Source organism: Trichechus manatus, unplaced genomic scaffold, assembly GCF_000243295.1.
Source record: "Trichechus manatus latirostris isolate Lorelei unplaced genomic scaffold, TriManLat1.0 scaffold00097, whole genome shotgun sequence".
NCBI classification, from domain to species: Eukaryota; Metazoa; Chordata; class Mammalia; order Sirenia; family Trichechidae; genus Trichechus; species Trichechus manatus.
Window position 1 is genome coordinate 5,383,650 of NW_004444033.1, and position 17,313 is coordinate 5,400,962.

At 45.5% G+C, this 17,313-nt stretch overlaps 1 long non-coding RNA gene across 2 annotated transcripts in view; it reads right to left on the bottom strand.

Annotated features, from left to right (window-relative positions):
• Positions 1–389: 389 nt before the first annotated feature.
• The window catches only part of LOC111821680 (uncharacterized), an 81,355-nt gene continuing 64,431 nt past the window's right edge, over positions 390–17,313 (bottom strand). The window contains exons 4-5 of one of the 2 annotated variants that reach the window (XR_002825021.1): positions 2,417–4,020; positions 390–994 (exon numbers count right to left, since the gene is read on the bottom strand). This is a non-coding gene — a long non-coding RNA (uncharacterized LOC111821680). Of the gene's footprint in view, positions 995–2,239; positions 4,021–17,313 lie in introns of those variants that run through there. The other variant, XR_002825022.1, reaches the window with a different exon arrangement.

Below are 17,313 nucleotides of genomic sequence, written 5' to 3' on the forward strand. Positions count from 1 at the left end.
AATCTACAATATTGGATTATGTCTTGAGCCAATCTCTTCTGAGATATAAAAGAGAGAAGCAAGCAGAGAGACATGGAGACCTCATACCCAACAAAGCAGCACCGGGAGCAGAGTGTTTCCTTTGGACCTGGGGTTCCTGTGCAGAGAAGCTCTTAGTACATGGGAAGACTGATAAGAAGTACCTTTCTCCAGAGCCAACAGAGAGAGCGAGCCTTCCCCTGGAGCTGATGCCCTGAATTTGGACTTCTAGCCTGTGAGAGAATAAACTTTCGTTTGTTGAAGCCATCCACTTGTGGTATTTCTGTTACAGCAGTAATAGATAACTAAGACAATAGGGTTTTCAGTGGCTGATTTTTCAGCAGTAGATCACAGGCCTTTCTTCTGAGGCACCTCTAGGCGGACTCAAACCTCCATCCTTTCAGTTAGCAGCTGAGCATGTTAGCATTTGTACCACCCAGGGACTCCAACTATCTATTAGCCACTGAAAATATGGCAATAAAACATTCTGGAAAAATACTGGAGGCTAGAGTTCCTAGTTTCTGGGGAATAAGCACATAGGAGGTATATTTGGAGCCAAGGGAGTAGATGAGATTACTCAGGGAAACAGAGAGCAGGTAAGAAAGCCAAGGACAGAATTTTGGGGGAAAAACAACCATAGGATAGAAAAACTGTCATATTTGCGTAGTGGACAGAATGTTTCGGCTACAAATTCCAAGTCTCAGCCCTGAGCTGAAAAGCGCTTTCCCAAATTACAAATAAACAGGGTCAAATGGCAGGAAGTGGACGTGAGGAGGGTAGAAGAGGTAGAGACCTGAGCGTGGTTAAGCAGGGTAGATATTACCTCTTGACTGTTAGGCTACAGGGCTCTTCCAGGGCAGAGAGAAAATAGGAAGGGTGAGGCCTGGAATCCCGGCAGATGCCCCTTCTGTTCCCAGGATCCCACTTCTGGTGCAGAGGCAGCAGTGGCAGGCTGACCTTCTGGCTAAATCAGTCCCTGTGGACAGAGGTAACATTTATGACTCTGGGAGACTAAGTGGCTGAGATAGCTCGTTCTTAAAACTGCATTTTTTTTCCTTGCTTAGACCTAGAAAACTCAGCATTGTTTTCAGTATAACACCTTCACCACCTCTACAGGAAGAAGGTACAATTTAGGACAATAGTCTAGTATAACCCCCTGCTTCCTTCACCTTGCTTCCTAAACAGAACAGAAATGTATTACTTAGTTCTGTGTAGAAAGAGAATACCTAGTCACTCTGTGCCATTTTCCCTGATGTGCCTCATTAGATTTGACTTCTAGCCCACTTGAGCCTGCTACTGCCTTTTGAGAAAATGGTTTGGTTAACCAAAGCGTGAGTCCCATGACCAGGCAGGAGTGTCCACAGATGAGGTCTTCTCATTGTGAATAAACTTTACTCCCTCACTGCTCCTTTCAAATCATCTGAGCTCGTCTTCATTTTTACCCATTTTCTTCTAGATATCTATCACCCAAACAAAAATCCCCCAAAATTCTGTGAAATTTCTATAAATACAACTATTAGCAATATGCTAACAGTTAACCATTTATTAATAGTATAATATCATACATATAGTTCAGGGTAATAAACTCAAAAACTGTAAGAAGAAAAATCAGCTTGGTAATTCTGCTTTTTATTTCTGTTTCTCATGACCTATTCATGGCCCCAAAGATCGCCAATATATTTTCTTTTGTCAGTCAGATGCATGGTGCGCTTCCCCCATCATTATAACCGATTTCAGATGGTGCTAGAAAATTATATTGACTCTGAACACCAAAAGAAATCAGTCATCCTCTAAGGGGTCACAGGTGGGCGTGAGGATGGGGAAGGGCCAAACATGAATAAATCCGTCATACACGTGACCATTTAACCAGGCGTGGTGGAGTCTGTATTATAGGACAGGTGGTACAGAAGGATTATTACACAAACAAGTATGAAGTTCTAAGAATGCAACATCCCCCATATGCCATCGGTTGTATGTAATACCACTGTTGGCAGGGGGCAGGAATGGCCCAGCTGCCATGTACGGCGGGTTCTCACAGCCGTCTTGTCTTTCTTTCAAATACTTCAGGACTGGCCCATTCATTTCTCTTGTCGTTGGAAGCGCAGGTGGCCTCCCTCAAGAACACTGATTTCAAATGGTGCTAGACAATCACTATTTAAATCTAAACCACCATATGAAACCAGCTTCCTGAAGAAGCTTTACCATCTTTTTTTTTTTTTCCTTCAGAATTCTCTCTTACAATAGACTCAACACAACCTAGAAAGGAAAAGTTGACACCTGGTTGTGAGTTATTTACTTTATGGTTTAAATAGAGCTTTAGCAAATTTCTCTGTCCTATGGGTTGCTGTGAGTCAGAACCAACTCTATGGCACCAGGTTAGCAAATTTCATATACTCACCAAATCTGTTATCACCAAATCTAGGAATGAAGTGGGGTGACTGTGACTCTCCTTCTTCTTGAGTTGCCCAGACAAACGCTCAGTTATATCATTCTGAGGCCATGCATGTGCCAACCCGTACACTCCTGGTGGGCAGTCAAGGAAAATCCTTTACTTGAGTAAGGAAGCAAGGGCAGGAGAAGCCAGAGCTCATCCAGGGTGAAAGCATCCAGGTGAAGGATAATGAGAGTGGTGTGCAGAGCTTTACAACATAAGATATACAGTACACAGCCAGCAGGGCTCTGGGGCCAGGGCAGAACAAAACTGCAGAGCAGAAGAAAAAGCTTTCTTAAACCCCATACTTTCTCTTTGAGATAATTTTGCTTCATTCAAGGGATAACTGTGTTTTGGGTCCAAGGAAGACAAGGGATAGCTGAGAGGTCAAGTAACATACTGATGTTCATAGGATCCTGATGTTTTTTTCCAGAGTGGAATTCCCTAGATTGCATCTCTGAGTTTGGGATTTTTGTTATCTCTCTACAAAAGATTCTCCTCCCTGTCAATGCGAAGTTAAAGGCTTCGTGCCTCTTCATTTTCTTTGGCATATTATTTTTAGCTGCAGTTCTTCTTTCCCTCCCACTATAGCTCTTGACATCATTGTACTAGGCGGCCTGTTGTCATTCCCTTTAACGTTCTAGGAATCCCAGAAGATAATGCACAGGCTGCCTAACTAGAGAGATGTGCATTCCTTTTTTAAAACTGTTATTACAAAAAATTTCAGACATACAGAAAGTTGAACAATAAAACAAACACCTAAATTCGACAATTGTTCAGCTTTGCTTCATCTCTGTTATCTGGAGGGTCACTATGAGTCGGAATTGACTCGACGACAGTGGGTTTGGTTTTTATGTTATCTATATGTAACATGTAAGTAGATCTTTTTGCTGAATCATTTGAAAGTAATTTGAAGACCATCCAGGCACTCTGCTGCTAAATACCTCAGCATGTACGGTCTAAAAAATGAGGCCATTCTTTCATGAAAACACAATACCATACCACGCCCAAGAAAATTAACCATTCCTTTGTATCACCTAATATCCAGTCCATATTCACCTTCTCCCACTGTCTCCAAAAAATGTTCTTTATAGTTCTCTTGTTTGTGTTTCCAACCCAGATCCCATCAAGGTTCATGCATTAAGACTCTCTGGCCTCTTTTAATCTAAGACACCACCGCCATTTCTTGTTTATCATGATACTATTTTGTGAACTGTGGATTCTAATCCTGGCTCTGGCGTTCACTTACTGTGCATTCTTGCTTAAATAAATTCACTGCACTTTGGCTTCTCCCTTTGCCTTTCCTCACACATCACCGTCATTGTGCAATCTCGCTGTGCATACGGCTGCAGGAGCCTGTTACAGGTGCCATGGTTGAGGATCTCCAGTGGCTTCAGCAGGATGCTAACAAGTCAGGAAGTGCAGGCCGCTCACCTTGGGTCTGATCAACGCTCTTACCCCTCATGGCGTGGCCAGTGGCCACTTCCTAAGCAGATCCCAACAGAAACTCACGCACAATGATGGGAAAGCATCTGAAGCCCATGCCTCTGCTGCTAGGCGAAGGCTGTCACCTGTGAAAGAAAGCAACCATGGACTCACAGGTGTGCAGTGACCCTTCCATCAGAGCTGCAGTAGCTCATCATCTGCAAAGAAAGGCACATACTTGGTGAACAGATAGGCAGTTAAAGATGGCAAAACCAAACCCACTGCCACTGAGTCAACTTGGACTCGTAGTGACCCTACAGGACAGAATAGAACTGCCCCATAGGGTTTCCAAGGCTGTACATCTTAATGGAAGCAGACTGCCACATCGCTCTCCAATGGAGCTGCTGGTGGTTTCAAGCTGCTGACTTCTCAGTTAGCAGCTGAGTGCTTTAACCACTGTGCCATCAGGGCTCCTTTAAAAATGTCAATTGGATAGTAAACGTAAGCATGTAAGCCTAGCACAGTCACTCTGGGAAAGTGCCGGACGGAAGAATTAACTGACTTCTCAAATAACGATTTCACGAATGTTTAGGCTGACCGATTGCTCCACTGCATCCTTCTGCTTATGCCATTGTGACTGAAGGGTGCAACCAGCTTCCAGATTATTCTCATCAGTTAGAAGACCGAAAATCCAGCACAAAGAGGTCTGCTTACTTTTTTACAAATGATGAGACACAGCTTTTGCCTACTGCTACTTAGAAACGCTTTCAAATAACTGATACTTCAGTTATGAGGTGAAAAAAGAATAAATGCCCTTCGCTTATGCCTGATAAGATCATATATATCTTACACATCATAAATGTACATACATATATCACACACACATATGTACATACACGGATTCACATAAAAACCCATTGTGGTCTAGTCGATTCAGACTCATAATGACCCTACAGGACAGAGCAGAATTGCCCCATAGGGTTTTCAATGCTGTAATCTTTATGGAAGCAGAATGCTACATCTTTCTCCCATGGAGCAGTTGGTGGGTTCAAACCGCTGACCTTTTGGTTAGCAGCTGAGCACTTAACCACTGTGCCACCAGAGCTACATATTTATACATATATATGTAAACATATATGTATACACACACACACAACTATACTATTTTGCTCCCTTAGGAGAAGCGAGCAAATATGGCAAGTTTTCTATATAATCCTCGAACTGCACGACTCAAAAACTCAGCTGCAGAATAAAGGTGGGTGTATTCCTTTGCATTGCTGTCTCTCTGTGAGCCTGGCGTGACAAGGCATTTTCAGCAAACAAAGCCTAAGTACCAAGATCGGTTACTTAACTTTCCTGCCTTTTTAAGTCCTGCGGGGGGTGGGGGTGGGGGTGGAAACTAGTTACTGAGTGGTTTGTGACTATAAATGACTTGCACACACTGAGGCAGAGATTGTGAGCTTGGGCCCCCGTTTTCACATACAGTAGTCTTCTAAAGCAAGAGACCAGTTTCCGGAAAATAAGTCTGCCAGGGGAGACTGCTACCAAAAGAACAGAAAACAACTGTCTAGTCCACCAGTAGGGAAAGGAAAAACCCAGTCGGTAAATTGACAGGGACGCAATCATCTTCTTTCCAGGGCATGCCAGGGAGAGTGACAGGAAATGGGATCTGCTGACTTGTTGAGTCCCCAATGACATGACAACTGCAGGGACAACCCTACTAACAGAGAGAGACTTCTCATTAAACAGGAGCGTGCTTCTGTCCCTCCACAGCCTCCTAGTCCAACGATCAACTGGTTGTTCTGCATTTTTAGGCCAGAATACAGGGCTGCCCTTTTGTAACTCAGGGTGTTCCTATCTGAAGACCAATTTTAACCATCCACGACTTCAACGTACTGCAACATTTGAGAGGAACGTTATTTTTAAAGAACTCTTCCTTAAACACAGAACACACGCAACTGTCAAACTCTCCATCTCTAGCATTAAAACAATTACCTTTCAGGAAAAAGAAAACCTTCTTTTATGTCCCTCAGCCCGCAGCTATGACAGTGTGTCTCCACTTAAGCCTGGTCTGCACTGCCATGTTTTATGCTGTTTTTGAGCAAGTTGCTCTTTGTATTTTTTCTCGCAAATCTGATAGTAAGGTTGGAGCCTGCACTGTGTGTGACTCAATACACCACATCAGTTAACTCCTGTGTGGTGAGAGGCTGAACAGTGGAAGGACATTGTTTCCATTTAAGTGAGATGCCAGTCTGTTCTTGCAGGAGAAAACTGGATTAAGACGCCTTCCCTCAGGGCTGGAGGATTTCACAAGGAGAACAGTACTGGACTAGGACACCTTAAGACTAGCTTCAAAACATAGGGACACCGGGACACTGGAGTCCTCGATGTGAGTATTTACGCCAGACTAAAGATGAACCCTAGCTGCTAGCTGGTCTCTCTCTGCTGACCTGTATGTCTTTAGTGGGCATTTTCTTACAGGAAGCAGATGAACAAGTCGGGCAGGGTCTGGAGCTGAAGTCCTGGCTGTGCTGCTTACTAGCTTGGTGATCTTGGGCAACTCCTTTGATTTCTCAGAGCCTTTATTAGTATCCCGAGCTAGAAAATGGAGATAAAAATCCCTGTACTGCAGTGGTTGTTAGGACCATTTGTAATTAGCATATGGAAATAGCAAGTAAATTATAGATACCACACAAGTGTTCGTGGTTTTATTGGTTGGATCCTACCTCTGGGTGTATTCTCCAGCATGGCCTTTGAAGAGGCTGGGAGGGCACTCTGCAAAACAATGATGCCAAAAACCCATTGCTGTCCAGTGGATTCCGACTCCTAGCGACCCTATAAGACAGAGAAGAACTGCCCTGTAGGGTTTCCAAGACTGTAATCTTTACGGAAGCAGACTGCCACATCTTCTCCCGCAGAACAGCTGGTGGGTTTGAACCCCCGACCTTTTGGTTAGCCGCCGAGTGCTTAACCACTGTGCCACCAGGGCTCCTTAGAACAAGGATACGGTCCACTTCTAGAACCTTACTCTGTGCCAGACACTGTGCTACAGGCTTTACAAGCATTTTCTCAGAGTTCAAACCACCTAACAGGGAGCTGGTGCTATCTCTATGTTTCAGGTGAGGGAACAGACATTTAAGAAAAAGTGCCTGGCTTGCTCATGGTCACAAAGCTTGTGAATGGCCCAGCCAAGATTCACATCCTGTGTGCCTGGTTCCAAGCCCAGGCTCCTAGACCTTGCCTTTCACTGCTCGGTGCTTTGTATGTACTGTACCGGTTCATCTTCACTCGGCCACACAGAGCTCTGTACACAAGTAGGCTCCAGGTTTCCATGTTTCATCAGTGCACATCTGGGCAAACCATTCAAACCAGCTCTGGTCCTGCTGAGCAGAAGCAGCACCAAAGTAAACCCACCAAGAAACCCGCGGCTGTAGAATCGATTCCGACTCAGTGACCCTACAGGACAGAGTACAACTGCCTCATACGGTTTCCGAGGCTGTAATCTTTACGGAAGCAGACTGCCGCATCTTTCTCCCCAACCCACCACGAGGAGGAGAAAACTTGTGACTGAGTAGGGTTTGGTTAGCAGTGACCCGTCAGAAGACCTGACTCCTCAGCCACATGTCTGACGTGCAGTGTGACCTTATGCGAGTCACGTCTTTTCTCAAGCCTGATTTCCCACCATCTCAAGGCGGCTAAAGTAAAAAGCATAGTGACCAGTCCAACAGGTCAGGCTTTACTTATTCACGGGGTCGCCCCATCACACGTGCAGCTGAGGAGCTACAATCAAGTGGGTGTGGCAGTGTTCAAATACTGTCTTCAAATGCAGCCAGCAGTCCTACCCTCCGAAGCTTCCCATTTTTATGAGGCAGTGAGGAAGACGGTCACGGGCCAACTTTCCAGCTCTGCCACCAGCTCCGTGGGCAAGCTTGAGTAAATTACTTCAAATCCCAATGCTTCAGCCTCCTCATCTGTAAAATAAGGATAATAATAGCACCTACCTTGTAAGGTTGTCTGTCAGGGTTAAATAAGGTACGACACATACAGCAGTTAGAACAAGTGATAGCACAGGGTACAAATTCAATAAGAGATAGCTGTGATGATGATAAAATAATCATTCTTCCTTCAGCATGTTATGGACAAAGATGGGGCTGACAGATCTGCCACATCTCCTAAGTGGAAGGTGGCTCACAGCTCCTGCTTTAGAACATATCCCCAGACCCTGGCACCTTCCGGAGGAGCCAAATGCAGAGATCCCTGATCTGTACATCTTTATGCCACATCTTTCTCCCACGGAGTGACTGGTGTGTTTGAACCACCAACCTTTCGGTTAGCAGCAGAGCTCTTAACCACTGCACCACCAGGGCTTGTCTGATCAATACTAGAATCTCAGAAGACGCCCTTGGATCCACAAATGGCCTGTCCATCCGACCTGACTGAAATGACCATCTGTAATGTTTTCTGCCCTCTTCTTGCCTCACTCTATGATCTGAATACAGGATCTGCACGCTTGCTTTCAAAGCAAGAGCTCATGTTATGATTTTTTTTTCCTGATAATAAGTTGGGAGTTGGAAATTTAAGAGACAAAAAGTAGACGTCAACACTGATGACCATTTTTAAATTTCCTGGGGAATCATCCAGGAGCAAAATAAACCTCCCTTGAGATTGATTGGTGAGCACAAGCCTCTACTTCCATCACATAAGGGTGATCTGCAGATGGAGTTTTTGCAGGTACAGCTATCCTCAGAGGACGGGCACCTGGAAGTAAATGACAGTACGCACCCTTGAAGTCTCCCAGAGCAACAGCAGAAGTAAAAGCCAACTGTTGTCTCTTAAGCATGTCACTCCACCAGTATCATCACAGCTGCATTTTTAAAAATGAGAAATGAAAAGCTCCCTCTCCTTCCTCCTGCAGATACACAGGCTGGGAAAGTTCCTGTTCACTGAGCCAACATCTGCCCCTCGCTGCTGTTCTCTCTCGACTGAAGGTGTGAGGTGTAGCCGTTGCCAAGGAAACTGTCCGTTGACATGGGCCTCGCACTTCACACACAAGGCACTTCCCAGATCACAGAGGTTTGCTCAGCAAGGTGTCTTATGAAAGAAAGTGTGGTATAAACCTATAGATCCAATCGCAGAAGAAAGGCCTGGAAGCAGCCTGCACAGAACACATGAGGCTTGTTTTCAAAGTTGGTTCTGCTGCCTCATGGTAGCAGCACAGACTCAAGAACGCCTGGAAGGGGGAGCAGTCTGTCGGTACCATCTTCTTCGACTGCTTCAAAGTCAGGCAGAGAGCGATTAGGAGAATGGAAACCACACTGCATTACCTCCTTGTGGTCTCAGTTAAAGTTGGAATGTGTATCTCACCACATCACTGGGCAGGGAGCCAGTGTCACAGAGGTCCTCATTTCTGAGGTCTTCAGTCTTCCTCATGACGTGACTTGCCACAGAAGCTGGCGATGCTGTCATGATGGCTCCAAGGGGGATTCCTTCCAAGGGCTTGAATCTCAAAAACTCACACTTCTCCCAGAGAGCGGCCACTGAGAGACTCAGCAGTCGGATGAAGGCAAGGCTGCCCCATCAATTGCAATTTCTACGTTAATGATTACAGCTTTGCCAAGGGCCTTAAACATGGCTGCTCCAGGGAGCAGGCCATGTTTATCAGCTACCAGGAATGACATGGTCTAGACAGACGGGTCAGAACTGATGGATGCAGAAAATGGTTTTTGATTCACAGGTGTAATTTTTAGGCCAGGTGCTACTTTACATGTCCTTTAGTGACTAGGAAGCACATGCATTTCAAGAAGATATCAGAGGAATATAATGCATTGGGAAGATTCTTTAGAGTTGGGATTCACATTCAAGAGGATCTTGACCAGTGAAAGAAAAAGCCATGGTTATATCCAATACTGTCACAGGATGGAAAAACAAGTCTAAAAATAATTTAAGCTGAGATGTACAGATGGGAAGGGAAATATTTAAAGGGTAAACATAAAATTCAAACCAACGTGGAACCATTAAGTCATATACGATTAGGAAATATTTAAATTATAAAATAACAGCATGTTCCCGAAATCATCTGATCATACATATGACAGAAACCAAAGTCAGAGCATAAGTTCTTTCACTTTTCAACAGTGATTGAGGTCTGGGTTGGATTTCGAGGCGCACCAGCCTGTTTTCTGGAAGCTTTTAGTATTTGGAAAAGCGGTTCGTCCATTGATGCTGTTGGGAATCCTCTTTCAATGAACCTTTTCCTTAACGTTGCTGTTGTTAGGTGCTGTTGAGTCGATTCTGACTCCTAACGACCCTTATGTACAACAGAATGAAACACTGCCAGGTCCTGTGACATCCTCACAATCATTGCTAATAATCACGTTAAAGCTAATTATCCAGCGTGCTTCCTTTATCCTCTCGGTCACCACGTTCTCTAACCATTATACCTGCGGCCACCTGGGATTGAGAGGTATGGGTATCATCTACAGATGGGAAAACTAGAGCACAGAAAGGTCTGGCCAAGACAGCTGTAGAATTAAGGACAGCGTTTTTCAGCTCTCAGGGTTATGAGTTTGACAAATGCACTGTCAGCTTCCCATGTCCACCCCTGCCCCCCGACCCACGTGACAATGATCACAATAGAGGATCCTGGACACGGCTGGAGACAAATGTAGAATAAAATTCTAACTCATACGCACAAATAACACCAGACTTACAGGTCTGACAGAGACTGGAGAAACCCTGAGTGTATGGCCCCCGGACACCCTTTAAATCAGTCTCAGTAGTGAAGTCACTCCTGAGGTTCACCTTTCAGCCAAAGACAAGACAGACCCATAAAACAAAATGAGGCTAAGTGGGCACACGAGCCCAGGGGCAAGGAAGAGAAGACAGGAGGGGGCAGGAAAGCTGGATGAATGGAAATGGGGAACCCAAGGTCAAGAAGGGGAGAGTGCTAACACGTCGTGGGGTTGGCAACTGATGTCACAAAACAATGTGTATTAATTGCTTAATGAGAAACTAATCTGCTCTGTAAACCTTCATCTAAAGCACAATTAAACAACAAAAAAAAAAAGATGTCAAGAGTCTGGAAAGACAGGCGGGATCTGACACTGAGAACAGGAGGATTTTCCAGCCATTTCCACTGATTTGAGCACTCACCACTGACTCAGCGAATTCACAGTATGCCAGAAGCTGTACGATGTGCAGAGGACAGAAAGCAAAGACAGTGTAAGTAAACACTTCAACAGACAACAAAGCGTAACATGGGCTCCATGGGAAAACCCGGGTGTAACGGGGGCAAACACAGCAAGTGCCGGTACGTGCAGGGAGTGACCGCACGTTGGGACAATCACATCTCATGGGGGAACCAACAGCAGTACTTCCAAACCCCAAATCTCTTCTCAACGCTATTGGTAAAGACCAAAAAGAAACCAAACCCATTGCCACTGAGTCATTTCCGACTCATAGTGACCCTGTAGGACAAAGTAGAGCTGCCCCATAGAGTTTCCAAGGAGCGGCTGGTGGATTCGAACTGCTGACGTTTTGGTTAGCAGGTGAGCTCTTAACCACTGTGCCACCAAGGGCCCCTTGGTAAAGCCAAACCTCTTAAAATCAATCGACTACTATTGACTGGGTGCCTACGAGTCCAGCGCTGTGTCAGGCCCTGCTAGAGAAACACAGAAACAGATGATGTGGATGTGTGTGCGTGTGATTTTACCATCTGGTTGTGGAAGGGGCTCTAGTGGACAGGTACAAATAAAGTACTAAGGTGTGTCATGAGGACAGAGAGTACAGCAGGCGTTTAGGGTGGGACAAGCCTGGGGCAGCCTGAGGTGGTCAGGAGAGGCTTCACAGATGAAGGAAGGGGCCAAGCTGGGCTCAGCAGGGTTGGCCTGAACAGCTGGAAAGAAAGGGAGAATCCTAAGGAGAGAAAAGTAAAATTGTGTTAAATGTGGCAGGGAGGTGAAGAAAAACCAGCAAGAGGGAAAAGGCTTTGGGGAGTCTGACTGCATGGGATTTGAGATGACAGAGGATTCCAGAAGGGGATGGCAGAGTGTGTGAGAGAGTGTATGTGTGAGTGTGAGTGTTTCCCCCGCAGGGTGAGAGTTAACTGGGATCCGGATGGCAGAGATGAGAAGAAACATGAGTATTATAAAGGGTTAGAAGCAGCACCAGCTTGCCTGGAGCTCAGCTGTGGGGAGCACGGTCTCCTGGAGCTCACAGCCCAGCACAGACGCAGACAAGCCAGCAGACAACTGTTGCTGCCATGTGATGACCACCAGCACAGGGGCAGCTCCGGGGTCAGGGTAAGATTCCCCCAAGACCCCCTGCCCTCCATCTCCACAGAGGTTTGAGCAAGAAGAAATGAGGGTACTCAGTGCCTTCTGAGGGGATCAGAGAGGCTGGGGAACCCCTTTCTCAGGATGCCTTAACGAACAGGGTGCAGATGTAGCTATCTGTCTGGAATGCGGTTGTGGCTGAAGACTGAGAGAACAGACTGAATGAGAGCTGGTCAATGCCGTCCAGCCCATGATGTGTCCCCCTCCCCTGACCCCAACTCCTTAGAAGGCAGAGGGGGCAACCACAGGATCCTGAACGACACTCACAGGAGGTGAGATGCGGAAGTGACTTCAGTGTGCAGCAAAGAGAAGAAGGACAATCCCACAGAGCTGCAAGTGCACACACCACTGAGCAGGACCGGCGGAAGGCAGGGGCCGGGGGGACTCAGGAGCGCTCCGAGTCTCCAACTTGACTCTGCCCACTCCACATGGAAAGGCAAGCAGGAACGCGCCCCGTGCCAGAAAGCAGCCACCCAGAGAGGTGGGTGCCATCTCAGCTCCAACCAGAATATAAAAACCTCCAGAAGCAAACAATACACATCATTCTTCTGTATTCCACCTTTCCAGCTTACTGTGTAATTTTCTGTTAGGAAAATTTTACCCATGGCTTAAATTTGGAACATTTGCTGGATTATAATTTTTTAAGCACACAAATATAACAGAGGAAGAAGGGGGAGAAAACCAAAAAAACCCACCCAGGTAGCTTTAAATTAAACCACCACTCTCGGTCCCCTCGGCACAGGGAAGGTGCATCTACCTCCACTTGGCCCTGGAAGTGAGTCCTTTCCTGTGGGGTCACGACTCCCCAGGCCCCTGGCCAGCAGGAGGAAGGCGGTCAGGTGCCCATCCGAAGCTCACTTCTCCCATCAGTGCAGCTTCTCTCTCCAGTTCCTCCCCTATTTTCCTTCTTTTACTCTATTCCCTGGTGGCGCAGTGGTTGAGAGCTATGGCTACTAACCAAAAGGTTGGCAGTTCAAATGACCAGCCACTCCCTGGAAACGCTATGGGGCAGTTCTACGCTGTCCTAGAGAATCACTTTGAGTTGGAATCACCTCAATGGCAATGGGGTTTTTTTTTTTGTTTTTTTTTTTGACTCTATTCCCTAGAGGCACTTCCAAGCTTCTAGAGCATCTTCTAAATGTTACATTTACTTGGTGTCCAAAAGAGTACAACATGTTCTTAGAACATTGCTCAATTCTTTCTCCTGTGGGAAGGATGGAAAGTTTGTTTTATTAAGAACTAAGCATGGCATCAGCTAACTCTCATCAAGGGGAAAAAAAAATACATTAAGTCTCTTATTTTGGCACATCGATGGGAACAATTCCTGTGTCTGTCCAGAAGCTAAGAAAATGATACATAACTGATTTGTTTCCTTCTGTAAAGAGGAAGCTCCCCCTTCCTACCTGAGTACTTTCCTCAACATTCCTCAAAGGCTGTCTCTTCTCTGAAGCCCCCATCCAATGTGTGGAAAGCAGCTGAGCGGGTAGAGGGAGGAGCCTTAGACCCCGGGCCCAGGGAGGCCTAGCTGCAGACCGGCCTCTATCTCTGTGACCTCCGCCCCACAGCCTCTCTGGTCCCCTCTCTCCACGTCTGAAATATGGAAGCTGTGTTTGATAGTTTTCCTCTTGCTCCAAAGTAAGAGGATTCTAAAATATGACGCTAAAGTAAGGCTGGTTTCTGCCTTGGCCCTCATCCAAGGGCTTACAGTCACATCTCACGTGGGCAGACTGACCCTGCCTGTTATGGACTGAACTGTGTCCCCCAAATATATGTGTTATAAATCCTAACCTCTATGCCTGTGGTTATCCTCACAACAACATGCCTCTGGTTATAATCCCATTTGGAAATGGGTTGTCTTTGTTATGTTAGATGAGGCAGGATTAGTGTAGGATGTATCCTAAATCAATCTCTTGAGATATAAAAGAGATTAAACAAGCAGAGTTGTTGTTATTGTTAGGTGCCGTCGAGTCAGTTCGGACTCATAGCAATCCTGTGTACAACAGAATGAAAACACTGCCCAGTTTTGCCATCCTTAAAATCGTTGTTATGCTTGAGCCATTGTTACAGCCACTGTGTCAACCCATCCCTTGAGGGTCTTCCTCTTTTTGGCTAACCCTCTACTTTACCAAGCATGACGTCCTTCTCCAGGGACTGGACCTTCCTGGTAACACGTCCAAAGCACATGAGATAAAGTCTTGCCATCCTTGCTTCTAAGGAGCATTCTGGCTGTACTTCTTCCAAAACAGATTTGTTCGTTTTTCTGGCAGAGCAGAGATGGGGTAAGACAGATGCCAAGACACATGGAGAGCTCCAAGGAACCAGGAAGCAGAAGCTGAAGAGACAACGACCTTCCTCCAGAGCCGACAGAGAGAGAAACCTTCCCCTAGAGCTGGCACCCTGAATTTGGAATTCCAGTCTCCTAAACTGTGAGAAAATAAATTTGTTTGTTAAAGCCATCCACTTGTGGTATTTCTGTTATAGCAGCGCTAGATAACTAAGACACTGCCAAAAAAGAAACATTCTGAATCACTCAAAACCATTAAGAATGTTGGCTCTGACTTCAGATAAGGCAGGGTAAACAAACCCGTGCGTAGGAGGGAACTCACTTACTGGATTCTCTGCCTCTTTTAACTCATCAGTGCCTGAGTGCCTCCCAAGTACCTCTGATGGCTTCCATGTTTAATACCGTCACAGCTGTCATGTCTACACTCCCACCCGTGGCCAAACCCATGTGTGTGACAGTAGAACTGTGCTCCACAGGGTTTTCAATGTCTGATTTTTTAGAAGTAGACCACCAAGCCTTTCTTCTGAGGTGCCTCTAGTGGACTTGAACCTCCAACCTTTCCGTTAGCAGCCAAGTGCATTAACCATACTACTGTACCAGTAACACCAGCTTTTTTAAAGGCTGGTGATATTCAATTCATTTCTGAATGATCATTAATCTCTTTGTATGGTCACCAGGACTGGCTTTTTCACAACCTCTATCCAAACACGGAGCCCTGGTGGTGTAGTGGCTAAGAACTACAGCTGCTAACCAGCCATTCCTTGGGAACCCTATGGGGCAGTTCTACTCTGTCCTATAGGGTTGCTATGAGTCTGAATTGACTCAATGCCAACAGGTTTGGTTTTTGGTTTTTATCCAAGCACAGGCTGGTTCTCCCATCTCACACAGGATATGAAGTAAAGAATACAGCTTCTCTCCTTTTAGGAGCCCTCATGGCACAGTGGTAAAGTGCTTGGCTGCCAAGAAAAAGGTCGATGGTTCCAGCCCACTAGCCACTCTTCAGAAGAAAGATGCGGTAGTCTACTTCCATAAAGATGACAGCTTTGGAAACCCTATGGGGCAGTTCTACTCTGTCATATAGGCTGCTATGAGTCATAATCCACTCCATGGCAACGGGTTTCAGATCCCTCTTCCTCCCAAACCATACTTCCAAATCCAGCGAGTCTAGGGATTCTTTGGATTGTAGTGGATTCTAGAATCAACTGACCTATTTAACTTCCACATGCATTTTCATTCAGCTTTTATTGCTCTGAACTCATAAAGTTGTAGGAATCAGGATATGGTTCTGGTTTCTACTAAAACTTGCCTGAATTCTTCTGTTTTCGAAAAGCTAGGAAACCTTTTTGACAATCCATAATTTTGTGTGGCTCATTTTTTTACTGGTGAAGAATACTAAATTTACCATGGACTGCCAGAAGAATGAACAAGTGTGTCTCAGAACAAATATAGCCAGAGTGCTCCCTGGAAGTGAGGATGGCGAGACTTTGTCCCACACACTTCAGACATGTTATCAGGAGGGACCAGTCCCTGGAGAAGGACATCATGCTTGGTAAAGTAGAAGGTCAGCGAGAAAGAGGAAGACCCTCAACAAGATCGACTGACACAGTGGCTGCAACAACGGGCTCAAACATAACGATTGTGAGGACGGCACAGGACCAGGCAGTGTTTTGTTCTGTGTACAGGGTTGCTATGAGTACAAAAAGACTGGATGGCACCTAACAACAACAACAATTTTTTTATACACACAGTCCTCCTGGGAAGTAAACAGAAAAATAAAGGCATAAACTCCAGCTCCCCGTCACAGTTCACAGCATAATGGCAACAAAGTCTTCAAGTTCAATGGCTGCTGAAAATGGTGCACATACCGCCAGAGCTTTTATTTGCTTAAGAATATGTCTGGGTTTTTGCCTTCAGGGACACTTCAGCTGGACAGAATTAAATGAGCACAGGATGTGTAAAGTCGAACAGTTAAACTTTTTTTTTTTAAGTTAAAAATTCCATACATGAAAAGCTAGAGACACAACGCCATAGTCTCCTGTCTCAGAGGCTCACGGTGGGGACAGCACAGTTAACCACGTACGCCATTTGCATTCGGGCATGACTTCTGTCACAGACTTCTTCATGCCTTTCTGGGAACTGAGGAAGCTGGTAGTATTTCCGAAGGGCTAGATTATTCAGTCGTGAAAGTGTAGACAGCTTTGTGTTTTGCATTTTGTAAACTGCTGACTGGCTGAAATGATGATAGGGTGGTCACACGTGTATTTCTTCTTTTGCTCCTTGATAAAGGCTGACTTTCCCCAGCAGGGAGGATATCACAGTTAACCTGTTCTGTGAGGCTGAGGTCATCTCTATTCATTGATGCACTAAACAAGCCAGATATATACATTTTTTAAATTTCCTTTCAAAAACAACATTACATTTTTTTCTTCTCTGGGAAGGAACAAAAAGCATCATAATGTTTTAAATAACATCCATCAGAGTAGCCACAAGTAACAAACTTTAAAAAAACAGCCCAACCTCACTTTGCTGGTTTCCTAGAATATCAACAGCTTAGCTATCTCCCCATGGCATGTTACTCCATTAAAAAAAAAAAAAAAACAAAAACAAAACCTCTTGCCGTGGAGTTGATTCCGACTCACAGCGATCTTATAGGACAGAGTAGAACTGCACCACAGGGTTCCAAGGCTGTGATCTTATGGACCAGAGGCCGGTGGGTTTGAACGGCTGACCTTTTGGTTAGCAGCCAAGTGCTTAACCACTGCGAACCAGGGCTGCTGGTTACTCCAAGAGCTCTCTTAACTCACAACAAGGTCAATGGACTA